The sequence below is a fragment of the Tauraco erythrolophus genome, unplaced genomic scaffold, assembly GCF_009769465.1.
Source record: "Tauraco erythrolophus isolate bTauEry1 unplaced genomic scaffold, bTauEry1.pri scaffold_40_arrow_ctg1, whole genome shotgun sequence".
Lineage (NCBI taxonomy): Eukaryota > Metazoa > Chordata > Aves > Musophagiformes > Musophagidae > Tauraco > Tauraco erythrolophus.
In genome coordinates this window covers 35,454-50,004 of record NW_028238614.1, presented here as the reverse complement: position 1 = coordinate 50,004, position 14,551 = coordinate 35,454, and positions in this window count along the sequence as shown.

Genomic DNA, 14,551 nt, shown 5'->3' with positions numbered 1-14,551 from the left:
GAAAATGTAGGCCCTCTCCGGAAGGAAATGGGGGATCTGGCTACCCGGATATGGAGAAGGCTGAGGTTCTCAATGACTTCTTTGCCTCAGTCTTCACTGGCAAGAGCTCCAGCGGCACAGCCCGAGTCCCAGAAGGCAAAGGCAGGGACTGGGAGAATGAAGAACCGCCCACTGTAGGAGAAGATCAGGTTCGAGACCATCTAAAGAACCTGAAGGTGGACAAGTCCATGGGACCTGATGAGGTGCATCCGCGGGTCCTGAGGGAACTGGCAGATGAAGTTGCTAAGCCACTATCCATCATATTTCAGAAGTTGTGGCAGTCTGGTGAAGTTCCCAATGACTGGAAAAGGGGACACACAGCCCCCATTTTAAAAAGCGGAAAAAAGACCCAGGGAACGACAGGCCAGTCAGTCTCACCTCTGTGCCTGGCAAGATCATGGAGCAGATCCTCCTGGCAACATGGCTTCACTGAGGGCAAATCCTGCCTGACTAATTTCGTGGCCTTCTATGATGAGGTTACAGCATTGATGTATGGGGAAGAGCAACTGACATCGTCTACCTGGACTTGTCCAAAACATTTGATACTGTCCCACAGGACATCCTTGTCTTTAAACTGGAGAGACATGGATTTGATGGATGGACCACTTGGTGGATAAGGAATTGGCTGGATGGTCGCACTCAAAGAGTTGTTGTCAACGGTTCAATGTCCATGTGAAGGCCAGTGACAAGTGGTGTTCCTTAGGGGCTGGTACTGGGACCAGTGCTATTTAACATCTTTGTTGGTGATGTGGACAGTGGGATCGAGTGCACCCTCAGCAAGTTTGCAGATGACACCAAGTTGTGTGGTGTAGTGGACACACTGGAGGGAAGGGATGCCATCCAGAGGGACCTTGACAGGCTGGAGAGGTGGGCCTGAGAGAACCTCATGAAGTTCACCAAGGCCAAGTGTAAGGTCCTGCACGTGGGTCGGGGCAATCCCAAGCACAAGTACAGGCTGGGCGGATAATGGATGGAGAGCAGCCCTGAGGAAAAGGACTTGGGAGTGCTGGTGGGTGAGAAGCTCAACATGAGCTGGCACCGTGCGCTGGCAGCCCAGAAAGCCAACCGTGCCCTGTTGGGGCAGGGATTTTCATCATGGTTGTCAAGACCCAGTACGGGTTTCCCTCCACTGGGAGATTCCCGGGCCGGGTGTCCCGTTCCCGGGCCCGGGTCCCGGCGCTCACCGGCGTTTGGTTTCGGTTTTGTGGGGTGGGCGGGTGCAGAGGAATCATTGTTGAAAGCTCTGTAAATCTCTGAGCAGCAGTAATTAAGCTTTCTCCTTTATTCTTACCTTTTTGTCTCCAAACGAAGTTTTTCCAGCGCTCTCAAAGCGTGTTACTCCAGTCCTGTCAGTTATTGCAGAGCGGGGTTTCAGGATTAAAACTTGAGAAGGTTTGGTTGGAAGGGTGGGGGTCTCGGCAGCAGTCGGGGGGAGCCGGGAGGGATGTACCCCACTGGGAACACCCCTGGCCCCCTCCCTGGCCTCGGGTGAGGTTTGGGGTGCTGCAGTGCCAGGAACTGAGCACCCCTGTGCCCCGTCCCACAGGGAGCACACGGGCGAGTGCAGGTACCCCAAAGTGGCACGGACAACAGTTCTGCTGCTTGGAACTCACCTTTGTTACCCCTTCCCATCTTGATTGGAATATCAAGGATTATAACCAGTAAAAATAAATAGAATTAACCAATGATTGTTATAGGGCGGGAATATTGATAGGGTGATGTAACTAGTGAAACCAATCATTTTAACGCTCAAATTTAAGAGCGAGAATAATATGCAGTTTTATGTAAATGAACTTACGTAACGATGATTCAACAAAAAAGTGTATAAAACCCTCTGGATTTGGATGCTAAGACGCTTGGACAGAGCTGCCCCCGCACTGGAATAACGGAGTGCCTGTTTATCTGCCTTGTGTAGGTGAATTCTTTTCCTGACTCCCAGCAGGCAGCCCGCACCCCCGGCGCTCCGCACACGCGGTGCCGCCGCGGCATCACCGCGCTCAGGCCCCGCACGCGTGGGGAGTGTGAGCTGCGACAAACCCCTGGGAGCTCTGAGATGGTTTATCCTGGAGGGTGGTGCAATTATACAGACTTGACAAGAGTGTCAGCCTGATCCCAGGTTTTGGTGGCATCACAGGCCGGCACGTGCCAAACTCATGTCAAAGGTCTGCCAGTCCTGGCTGCATAGTCTGGAACGATGATGTTTTGGAACTGCAGCACTGTGTGTTTCAGTTTGCAATGTTGAAGGAGGATGTGTTATGTAGTGGAGAGATCAAGGCTCCCTGGTGCTACTGGGAGCTCTGAATACTGTCCAGGATGTCGAAAGGATGGAATGCCCTGTGGATTTTAATGAACTGGAAAAGGAAACTAAGCAGGTGATCAGACAGGACATGAGAACAAAATAGAAAAGAGGCTGCTGCTCCAGAACTGTAAAATAAGTCTGAGTCTGAAGCAGATCTAAGGTGTTGTGGAGCCTGAACAGGGAAGGTTTCCACCAGAGCACAATGGAGAACTTTTCTCGAGAAGTGAGGGTTTCCAGTCCACACCTGCTCTGGACTGCAAAGCAGTGTGACCCGCAGGAGAAGGTTTGCTCAGCTTCGGAGAGCCCAGGGCACGTGATTGAAGCCAGTCCTTGCCAGCGGGAAGGGAACATGCCCTGCCAGCACAGGCTGAGGCACGGGACCTCGAGTGGGGCTAAGAGATATGCCAGGGGACCTACGTGAGACCCCAGCCTCTGGAGTGGTGGCTGGAGGATGGGAAGGTCAAAGGGTCTGGAAGGGTGTTGCCCGTGGGAACACCCGGGATCTGACACAGAAGACTGGGGCCATTGTCTTCGAGGGCTGGCAGAACCAGCAAAATGGGAGAAACTTTTCTTTCTGGTTGCCCGTGTCGAGGAGGATATATTTTTAGTGATACCAAAGGCTTTTGTGACTCTGTAATATTTCATTTTTTTTATTTATTAATTTACAGGAGAATGAGGCCGTTTGAACACCTTTTAAGAGCTCACAGGAACAAAAAGGGGAAGCACTGAATATGCAATTCAAAAACCACTATGGCCCTGGACCAGCTGTGGGTGCTGAGCGGCGGGAAGGAGGCAGCGGGGGAGGAAGAAGAGGAGGCGGAGGAAGACAGCGATGAAGATGGAACCTCCATCATCCCCGTCTGGTCCACGGGCTCCTGCATTGCCACTTTTGGGAGAGCTGTGATGCCACATCCCATGGCCGGGCAGGAGAGGTTCCAACCATGCCCACGCCATCCTGTGAATGGCCTCTGCCCCCCGTGCAGCGCCTGGGCCGGGAGCAGGCAGGGATGGATGGGTGGATGGATGAATGGATGGATGGATGGATGGTTGGATGGATGGATGGATGGATGGATGGATGGATGGATGGATTGATGGTTGGATGGATGGAGGGCATTTCCACGTCCTGCATTCCCTGGCCACCCCATTTCTGGTCCCCAGGAGGGAATGGCAAAAACAGCCGCTCTGGCAGGACAGAGGGAGCCAGGGTGTGGGCAGCACCTCTGTCCTGCCCCACGGGGCTTCCACCTGCCCCTGTGCCCTTCCCCATGGGGCAGGTCTGTGCAGGCACCCGCCACTGCCCGGGGACTGGGGGTCAGCAGGGCATGACGCTGTTTCTTCTCTCTTTCTGCAGCTTGTGGGCACTGAAGGAGCTGTGGGTGGGCACGTTGCTGGGGTAAGCCGGGGGGATGCTCCAAGGGCAGGTGGTCTGGGGAACACAGCTCGCTGGCTGGGGAGAGGTGCCCCCACTGCTGCGGGCAGCTCTCGGGCAGAGCTGCCTGCCAAGAGAGAAGAGGTGGTTTGGGGCTCACCCAGCTCTCTCTATGTCCCTTCCCACTGCACAGGACACGAGACAGCACACAGAGCCCGAGTGACCCAGGTTCCATCCCTCAAACCCCTGGAGAAGGAGCTGAGGCGCCGCCATGCCGTGAGTGTCTCTCTGGTCTGGGCTCTGTCCCCGAGCACTGGTCCTACAGCCGAGGATCAGAGGCATCGCTGCTCACCTTCTTCCACTTCTCCTCGCTTGCCCAGTGGAGGCCATTCAGAGCCAGGAGCCTGGAGAGGCTGATGGAGGGGCAGGCAGAGGTAAGCATGGCTGCCTTTCATCTGCCTCCAGCTGTGCTGGGGGGCCCGGGATGTGCAGTGAGCAGGGTGAGCTTGTGCGGGAGGGTGGGAGGGAGGGTCCCACGGTGCCACGCAGGGAGTGGAGAGGGTTGGGAGGATATCAGGAATGCCGGCATGTACTGGCTGGTGGCACTGGGAGAAGACCGTCTGCTCAGGGCAGAGAGCCCAGGAGGGCAGAGGGTCCCAGCTCTGCCGTGCTAGGGCTGCTGGTGCCAGCTGGCAGCTCGTCGGCAGCCCTTTGTGCTGCGAGGCTGCTCTCTAAGCACAGCCTGGTTCTTGCAGGATGGTGCCAAGCAAGGGCCTCCGCCGGCCCCATCTGGAAACGGAGAGCGACTTGGCCACTCACCAGGTGGGTTTGGGGAAGAAAGGCAGCCTCCTGCAGGCGGTGGAGCTGCGCTCACTTGTCCCTTGAGTGTCGCCGTGCAGGCTGCGCACCCCAAGGGAGGATGGCACCTGGAGAAGCAAGGGCACCCGCTTGGCAGCAGCCGCTGGACGTGGATGTGTGGGGACACGGAGCCTCTGCTGCTGCCCAGAGCTTGGAGGGGGGCAGGGCGAGGGCTGGGCAGGACGAGGGCTGGGCCAGGCTGTCGCGGTGGCACGCCAGCGCTCAGGAGCCTGCGAGCCAGAGCTGCTGAGCCGGAGCCGCGGCTCCAGCTGCTGGCTCCCTGCCCGTCCTGCCGCACCGCCCAGCACCGTGCTGCGGGCAGGGCAGGGCAGGGCAGGGCAGGCTCCGGGGGCGCTGGCCTGGCAGGCTCCGCTGACGGGCTGTTTCTCCGTTTTCCTTTGCAGCAGGAGGGAGCAGCGGGAGGAGGCGGTGGGGGCTGCCCTGGCCCTTTGCTCTGCGGCGGACCCCGGCCGCTGCCCAGGTGCCAGGGCAGGCGGGCTCCGGCTGCAGCAGGGCGCTCTTTGGGCAGCCCCTGGCAGCCCTCTGCGGGGAGGACGGCACGCTGCCCCAGCCCATCCAGGTAAGCCAGCCTGGCCAGGGGGTTGCCAGCCCTCCGGATGCTCCAGAGAGGCGATGGGTGTCCCCAGGAGCTCCAGGAATGGGGGACTGGGCTGTTCGCCCCCAGAACACACTACAGGTCCCAGCGATTTTGCAGACAAGGAGCCGGATCTGGGGCAGTGCTCTGGGCACCGCTGTTGGAAAGAAGCTCCTCAGCCAAGTAACTGTCCTGCTGCCTCCCTGCAGGAGCTGCTGGCTGTCCTGCAGCGGGAAGGGCCCGCCACGGAGGGGATATTTCGCAGAGCTGCCAGCAGGATAGAGCTTCGGAAGCTGCGGGAGGCCCTGGACCACGGCGCAGAAGTTGACCTTGGAAGCCAGCCTGCACTGCTGCTGGGCAGCATCTTGAAGGTGAGTGCTTCCGAGCTGCAGCTGAAGGAGCTCCTGGCTGGCCTGGAGCGTTCGAAGGCTCACCCGGAGCCCTTGGCATTGCAGGAGTTCCTCCAAAGCATCCCTGCCAAGCTCCTCGTGACAGAGCTCTACGAGGACTGGGTGGCAGCCATGCAGAAGAGCAGCAAGGAGGAGAAGATGGCAGAGCTGAAAGCGTAAGCGTGGGCAGCGGCCTGCCTGTTGAGCAGGAGCCCTGGACGCTGGCCCAGAGCCCCTGGGAAGCCGCCTAACACGGCCACTGCCTGCCACCTGCCTTGGGCAAGCCGGGGGACGGCAGCGGGCAACAACTGCTTTCTTCACCTTGTGTTCCTGTTCCCTCAGGGTGGCCGGGAAGTTGCCCGCAGCCAACCTCCTCCTCCTCAAGCAGCTGCTGGCCCTGCTGCAGCATATCGGCCATAACGTGTCAACCAGCAGAATGACCTCCAGCAACCTGGCCATCTGCGTTGGGCCAAACCTGCTGAGTCCAGCCAACGAGGACCAGCTGCCGCTGCAAGCCATGCTGGAGGTGACTGAGAAGGTACGCTCTCTTGAGCAGCCAGCTGCAGCCTTCCCGGCCCGTCAGAGCCTGGCTGTTGAGAGGTCCCTGGCTGTCTCCTCTCTGGAGCAAACGCTGGCGGGGTGGCTGCCTGGAAGAGCAGCCCCACAGCCACAGCCTTCTGCGCAGAGGCGAGGGGCAGGAGTGGGAGAGGCTGCTTGCTGGTTTCAGGCAGCTGGCTGGAGACCAAGGGTTTGGTGTGTGCAGGTGAACGTGCTGGTGGAGTTCCTGATCAACAACTGCTGGGAACTCTTTGGGGAGGAGATGGCCTTGCTGTCCAGTCCCTCAGCTGAGGAGTCACCAGCGCTCGCGGATGGATGCACAGGTATGAGGAGGGGCTGAGGGCTGTCAGAGCTTGAGCAGACAGCTGGTGTAGGGCTTTGGGTAGGTTTTGCTGCAGCCATTGTCCACTTCCCAGGCGTCACTTTGCTGCATGGGCTTTTGCTTTCCAGAGCTGCCTTTGGGAGAGCAACGTGGCCCTGCAGGAGAAGCAGAGGTGGAGCAGCAGGTAAAAGCCTTCGGGGATGCAGCACCGTCTCTGCCCGTCCTCCAGAAAGCAGCAGGGGCAGACTCGGTGGTGGGATCGGAAGGGGCAGAGGTACGGCACCGCGGCACAATGAAGTGGGCAAGTCTTGCTCGGAGGGGGACTGCAGGCTCCCTGCTGAATGCTGCCCCCTTCCAAATGCGCTCGGTGTCCCACACCCGTGTGAACATGGTGTTCCAAAGTGAGGCCCGCGGAAGAAAGGGCTAATGCCAGCCAGCCAGAGGGTTCTTCTCTGTAGAGCTGAGGTAGCAATTTGCCAAACGCTCGCTTACAGGTCCAGGGTGTCCCTTGCCACCTGCTGACGCCAGAAATTGAAAACAGAAGAAGAAGAAAGAGAAAAAAGACCTGGGCAGAGGAGAGGGAGCATCAGCTGGAAAGGAAGAGACAGAAGACAGAAGACAGGCGCTACAGAAAAAGCAGGCAGATCCAGAAGGTCAGCAAGCCCAGGTGTGTAGCAGGCCCTGCTGCCCATTTTCCCCAACTCTGAACACTGCTCTGAGTCAGCCCAACTCTCTGGCGAGGGATGGTGCTCCGCGGGGTTCGGAAAGAACTCCATGGCAGCTCCCCAGCGCCTCCCGACGGAGCCCCGCTGCATGCCACAGGGCCACTGTGCATCTCTGCACGCGCACCGGTCTCTAAGGGCATCACACGTGGGGACAAGGGGCCACAGCCATCCCATAGTCAATGCCAGCAACAGCTCTCTCCTCTGGGCCGTGAGCAGCTCCTCGTAAGCGGCGTTCCCCACAGCCGGGGGAGCCCCGTGGTGCCTGGTCCTGCCTTTGTGGGATATCGGAGCTTCTGTCTCTGTCGTTGCAGGTGCCGATTTCCTGTTAGTTGAATTAACTGCGACTCCTGGGCTCCCGCACTTGATGTCCACAATAAAAGAATATTTCCTCTCTTCTGACTATGTCTGCTGTACGATCTTCTGGACTAGGTAGAGGTTATTTTGTGATGAATCGTGGTGGAGGAGCCTGGGATCATCTCTTGCCCCAGGATCCTTTCCAGAAGGCAGATCCTTTCCAGGCTGAGTTGAGAGGCTTTAGGAGTGAAGGCAAAGCACAGAGTCAGGAGGGTTGAGGTTGGAAGGCATCTGTGGAGGTCATCTGGCCCAAGCCCTCTGCTCAAGCAGGGTAGTCTAGAGCAGGTTGCTCAGGACCATATCTCCTTGGGTTTTGAATATCTGCAAGGACAGAGACTCCACAGCCTCCTTGTGCAACATGTGTCAGCGTTTGACCCCCCTTGACTGTAAAAATTGTTCTTGTGTGCAGGTGGAATATCATGTGTTTGAAGCGGTGCCTGTTACCTCTGGTCCTCTCAGCAGGAGCTCTTGAGAAGGGTCTGGCTTCCTCCTCATTTCTTCCCAGCAGGTTTATAGATATGTATTGATAGGACACCCCCCCACACACACACAGCTCCCCAGGTGTTCTCTTCTCCCAGCTGAAGTGTTCCAGCTTAAAAGCACCTGGGAAAATCGGGCTTCCTTGAGTCTCGTTGTCTGCTGCGGGATGTACGTGTGGCTGGTTGGTCCACCACCTTACGTAGTGCCTGCAGTGCTGCTCCCCCTCTGGGAACGGCTCGGAAAGGGAGACAAAGCTACGGCTCAGCTTGTGCCCAAAGAACAAGCTGTCTGGCCCAGCTCGCTTCAGCTGGGCAAGAGAAGGCTGAGGGGAGATGTTCTGGGGAAATGGGGAATGCTGAATGGCCAGAGAGGCCATAACGGGACTGGCTGGTATTTCTGCGGCCAGCAAAGGGCCCAGCTGTTGTCTACGTCAGAGTGAACACAAAGAGGTGGGTCTTCACAGACCATGTGGTCAAACTGTCTGCTGCTAGACACTGTAGAACTTCAGTGGTGTCCATCACAGACTTTCACTGCTGCATGTGTTGTGAGCAGGACTCGGCAGGGTCCCTTCCACTCTTCCTTTAAGGGTTCGTCATTCCGGGCCCAGCGTAGATCCGACTCCTGGCTGAAGGTTATGCACCTGGACATCCAAGGTGACGGGTGAGGTCACTGTGATATACCTGCGTAAAGAGGAGAGAACTTTTCCCGAAACTGTGACATAACCTCTCAATGATTGTTCTCCAATAACGTGTGTCTCCCCCGTTCAAGTTATAATCTGACAGGGCCTTCCAAATAAAACTTCATAAGGACTCAACTTTTTGGAGCTTGGTCTGGTTCTGATTCTCAATAAAGCTAACGGCAAGGCATCAGGCCATCGGAACCGAGTTTCTTGACATATCTTACTCGTTTGTCTTTTCAGACTGATTCATTGTTTCAACCTTTCCACTAAATTGGGATCTCCATGGAGTACGTAAATCCTATCTTATACAAAAAAATATTTTGAAACCTCTTGTACTATTTCTGCCACAAAATGAGGACCCCTATCCAATGCTATTCCCTCTGGAATCCTAAATCTAGGAATTATTTCCCTTCACATCCTTTTATTACTTCTCTGGTTTTGTTGGTTCAACACGGGAAAGCTTTGAGCCACCCTGAGAAGGTATCCACTATTAAAAAAAATAATTGCTATAATTCCCCAGGGAGATGTCCCCGTTTTACCTCTGCAGGTGGAGGTTTTTCAAAGTTTCCCTTGACAGATTGTTGTAAACGTTCCCTAAATACGAGTGAGGTGGTACATTATTAAGATGGATAAGGAATTGGTCAGAAACCAGAGACATGAATTAAAGGTGTCTGTTGTTCACAGGAGTTGGTAAGGAGTGAAGCCCCGCTGGGCTGTAATGGTGTCAATGCTGTTTAATACTGATTTTCATGTTTTAAGCAGAGCTGTGGCACGCTCCTTCTTCATCGTCATGGGTGTCACCTGAGAGAGAAGCAAAGCTCAGAGAACTGCAGCATTAATGGGCTGGAGCCCAAGGTCTCGAGGCAGTGGGTCGGGCCACACAGGATTATTGGCACCAGCGAAGGGAATGGCTGCATGGACAGAATTTGAATATGAACCAGCCAGAGCATCGCCAACCGCTGACACACGTGGAAACGTAGAGATGACTGTGAAAGGACAGACAGCAAAACGACCCAGCCTGCGCTGCGGGAGAGGTTTCACAAATGTGAGCAGGGCCAGCGTGTCACATGTGGGCAGAGCTGCCAAACGTAGAAGGCGAGTTTTTGGAGCTGCTGTACTGATGAAAGGCTGACAAATGAAAAGCATCTTGTCATGGCAGCACCGAGTGTCACACGTGTTGTCCTCCGTTGGCTCAGGCAGGCGACGGCAGCCCTGCCCACCATACCCAAGCGCTCGCATCCGGCTGTGGACCCTAAAAGTGAAGCCAACCTCTGCACGTGATTTAGATGGGGAAGACCACTAAGCTCAGCCTCCCACAGGTACCCTCCTAGCCAGGTGCAGTCTAACCCACTGGCAGAGCTGGCCCATCACAGAGCTGACTGAAATCCAAGTGAGGTCTGGAGATCACCGCTGCTGGATTCGGTGGAGCCGCATCACGGTGCCTGTGACGGCTGTGCTGCTGTCAGGCAGCTGTGTGTGTTTCCATACGGAGCTCTGTAGGTGAGGCAGATCTGAGAGGAGGGATTTCTGCAGAAGGAAGACTGTGCACCAGCTTCCCCATGAACACAATGATTACCTGACAGCGCTCAAGAAAGCTTTCTAGACACGTCAATTTTCTATTGTTCTTTGAATAAAAAAGCCCCTTTTGTGTAACGAGATCAGCTATCCCAGCTTTTCAGACAATTTACATCGCTGATATATATTCATACGGTACACAGTGACCGTGCTTAGAAATTAAACCAGCAGTTGCGTTTGATCCACAGCGGTGGCTGAAAACAGTGTGTACCATCTAAACTGGCATATACAACCCCCAGGGGTGAGGCAATGGCTGAACTTTAAGGACACGCTTTTCCAGAGATCGTGACATGTGCGAATCAAGAAAATTCTTTTTCATTCAAAAGACAGTGAAATGTAACTTGAATGCATGCTGTCAGATGAGTGACACCTACGGAGAAATTATAGCACAATAATCAAAGTCTGAGACAGAAAAACACCCTCTCTGACCAGAGAAGAAGAGATCACAGTCATAGAATCATAGAATCATAGAATGGTTTGGGTTGGAAGGAACCTCAAAAAACCTCTAGTTCCAACCCCTCTGCCATGGGCAGGGACACCCTCCACTACACCAGGTTGCCCAAAGCCTCATCCAACCTGGCCTTGAACACTTCCAGGGATGGGGCAGCCACAACTCCCCTGGGCAACCTGTGCCAGTGCCTCACCACCCTCAGAGTGAAAAATGTCTTCCTTATATCCAATCTAAATCTCCCCTCTTTCAGTTTAAAACCATTGCCCCTTGTCCTGTCACTACACGCCCTTGTAAAAAGTCCCTCTCCAGCTTTCCTGTAGGCCCCCTTTTCCTATAGGTCCCCGACGCCTTCTCTTCTCTAGGCTGAACAGCCCCAACTCTCTCAGCCTGTCTCCATAGCAGAGGTGCTCCAACCCTCAGATCATCTTCGTGGCCCTCCTCCGGACCCGCTCCAGCAGCTCCATGTCCTTCTTGTGCTGGGGGCTCCAGAGCTGAACACAGCACTGCAGGGGGGTCTCAGGAGAGCAGAGCAGAGGGGCAGAATCCCCCCCCTCACCCTGCTGCCCACGCTGCTTTGGATGCAGCCCAGGACACGGTTGGCTCTCTGGGCTGCCAGCGCACAGTGCCGGCTCATGTTGAGCTTCTCATCCACCAGCACTCCCAAGTCCTTTTCCTCCGTGCTGCTCTCAATCCATTAGCTGGATGGGATAGCACAATCCTCCATCTGTCCGTGCTCTGAGCTTGGTGCTTGCTTCTGTGCAACGTGGGTGTCTGGTATCAGTGATGATGACTGGATACTGAAGACCTCTCTTTCTGCCTATTCTGCGGCACCTCAGAGTGCTCAAATCAGCGTTGCAGTTACTGTCGTTCGCTCTGACACTTGCATTTTCCAAGTGACAGACCCATGGTATCTATCAAAGGCTATGGCAGTTCTGCTGACCCAGGATAACCCGACCCATTGCTTTCGTACAGAGCTATGTTCAGTCCCCCGTTTCATTCCAGAGAGGGCCCACATTTTCCCTAGTCCTCCTTTTATCACTGAAGAACCTGTAGAAGTTTTTCTTGTTACCCTTGATGTCCCTGGCCAGCTGTAATTCTGTCAGGTCTTTGGCTTTCCTAACCTTATCCCTGGTTGCTCGGACAATATTCCTCCCAGGTTACTTGTCCTTGCTTCCGCCCTCTGGAGTCTTCCTTTTTGTGTTTGAGTTGGTCCAGGAGCTCCTTGTTCATCCATGCAGGCCTCCTCGCATTTTTGCCTGACTGCCTCTTTGTTGGGATGCACCGCTCCTGAGCTTGGAGGAGGCGACTCCTGACTATGAACCAGCTTTCTTGGGCCCCTCTTTCCTCCAGCACTTTCTCCCACGGTAGGCTACCAAGCAGATCCCTGAGGAGGCCAAAGTTTGCTCTCCTGAAGTCCAGGCTAGTGAGCTTGCTGGGCGCCCTCCTCGCTGCCCTAAGGCTCTTGAACTCCACCGTTCCATGATCACTGCAGCCAAGGCTGCCCTTGAGCTTCACATTCCCCACCGGCCCCTGCTTGTTGGTGAGAACAAGGTCCAACATAGCACCTCTCCTTGTCGGTTGCCTTGTCCCTTGGAAGGGGAAGGTGTCATCCATGCATTCCAGGAACCTCCTGGATTGCTTCTGCCCTGCTGTGTTGTCCCTCCAAAAGATATCAAGGTGGTTGAAGTCCCCCATGAGAACCAGGGCTCGTGAACGTGAGGCAGCTCCTGTCTGTCTATAGAGCGCCTCATCCACTCAGTCTTCCTGCTCAGGTGGCCTGTAGCAGAGCCCCACTACAATGTCCCCTGTCCCTGCCCTCCCTTTAATCCATAAACTCTCAGCTCCATGCAGAGCTCCATGCACTCCAACTGCCCTGACATAGAGGGCAACACCTCCTCCCGTTCTCCCCTGCCTGTCCTTCCTAAAGACCCTGTACCTTCTGTTCTGACACTCCAGTCACAGGATTCATCCCACCACGTCTCTGTGGTGCCAGTGAGATCATAACCCTGCAGGCATGCACGCACCTCTAACTTTTCTTCTTTACTCCCCATGCTACGTGGCCACCTGCTTTTGTGTAGAGGCATTGAAGTTGAGCCCCTGATGAAGCTGACTTTGGCTGGAGTGTCTGGAGTTCCTTTCTGCTGCTCTTCAGGTGCTCAGCCTGTCTTGATGGAGCTTGATATTATCCCCCTCCCCTGCCAAATCCAGTTTACAGCTTTGTCAGTGAGCCCCACGAGCCGTTGTGCACAGACCCTTGTTCCCCGTCGAGAAAGGCGAATGCCATCTGGTGCCAGCCAGCCTGGTGCCGTGTGTGCCACCCCATTATCAAAAACCCCAAAATTGTGATGGTAACACCAGCCACTTTGTTTCTTGTTGTGCTGTCTGAAGGAACTGATAATGGATTAAATTGATTTGTCCCCACGCCGAGGCTGTTTGCCCGCGGCCGTGGCTCGTGGGTGATCCCTCCCTGTTCTCATCTCAACTCTCAGGCCTTTCATTACGTTTTTTCTCCGCTCCACCCCACTGCGGGGGGAGGAGTGAGCGAGTGACCACCTGGTGCCTTAGCAGCTGGCCGGGCCAAACCGTGACGATAAGTTTTGTTAATTTTGCTCTGGAAACAAACACAGTTTTTACAGACGAATGGAATTGGCTGTAAGTTATGGACATGCCAGGGGGGTTTGCCACAGCCATAACAGAAGCATTTCTGGAACATGGACATGGCATGGCTGTTGCTGAATTTCCAGTCATAGTAGTTATCCATCAGTCTTGGAACGCTGCACAATCTCATGAGTGACATCTGCCTGTTGAGGGGCAGGGGAGAGGTGCTCGCTGACGAGAATGTACCGGTCTGTACCGTTGGGTATCGGAATGGTTTAAGGATGCAGCGTAACGTGTGTTGGTGAGCAGGGATTTTAGTAACGAGAATGAGACACAAAGGGGTGGTTAGAAGATGTATAAATGTGTTAAGTCACGTAGAACCTGAGCATGACGCAAGTGGCTTGGGATAAGGGGTGGAGATCGTGGTGGCTCTGGCTGGGACGGAGTTCAGTTTTTTCCCAGCAGCCCTCACAGTGCGGTGTTCTCTGTTGGCAGCGAGGAAGGTGTTGAGAGCACAGCAGTGTTTGGGCTACTGCTGAGCATCTAGGCTGTCCCTCCAGCATCCCTCCCAGAAGGCTGGGAGTGAGCAAGAGGTTGGGAGGGGACGTAGCCAGGACAGCTGACCCAAACTGACCAAAAGGATGTTCCATGCCATAGGACGTTGTGCTCAGCATCAAAAACTAAGAGAAGGGAGGAAGGGGGTGGGCGTTAGTCATCAAGGCGATGGCCAGAGCAACCACTACGCACCCTGAGGCCCTGCTTCCCAGGGAGTGGCTGGCTGTCGCCTGCCAATGGGAAGTACAGAAGAAATCTTGTTCTGTGTTTCCCATTGCTTCCGTGCAGAGCCTTTGCTTTTCTTTATTACGCTGCCTTTATCTCAACCCACGAGATCTTTTTCATCTTAATTTCTTCCACCCTGTCCTGCTGAGGAAGGGAGTGATAGAGCAGCTGTGTGGGCACCATGCGGCCAGCCAAAGTCAAACCAACAAAAGGCCGCACTGTCCTGCCTGTCCTTTGTGCACGGGGGCAGGACATCCCATGGAAGGCCACACTGTCCCCACCCTCCCTTGTGCACAGGGTCCAGAACATTCTGGAATATTCCATGGAAGGCCACACTGTCCCACCCCCCCTTTGTGAGGTAGGGGCAGGCCGTAGCCAATCAGGCCACACTGCCCCGCCCCCCCTCTGTGATGTCATTGCCCGGGCACCTATATAAGGCCACTCGCCCACCCCAGCGGTGGCAGACGCTGTCTGGGCTTC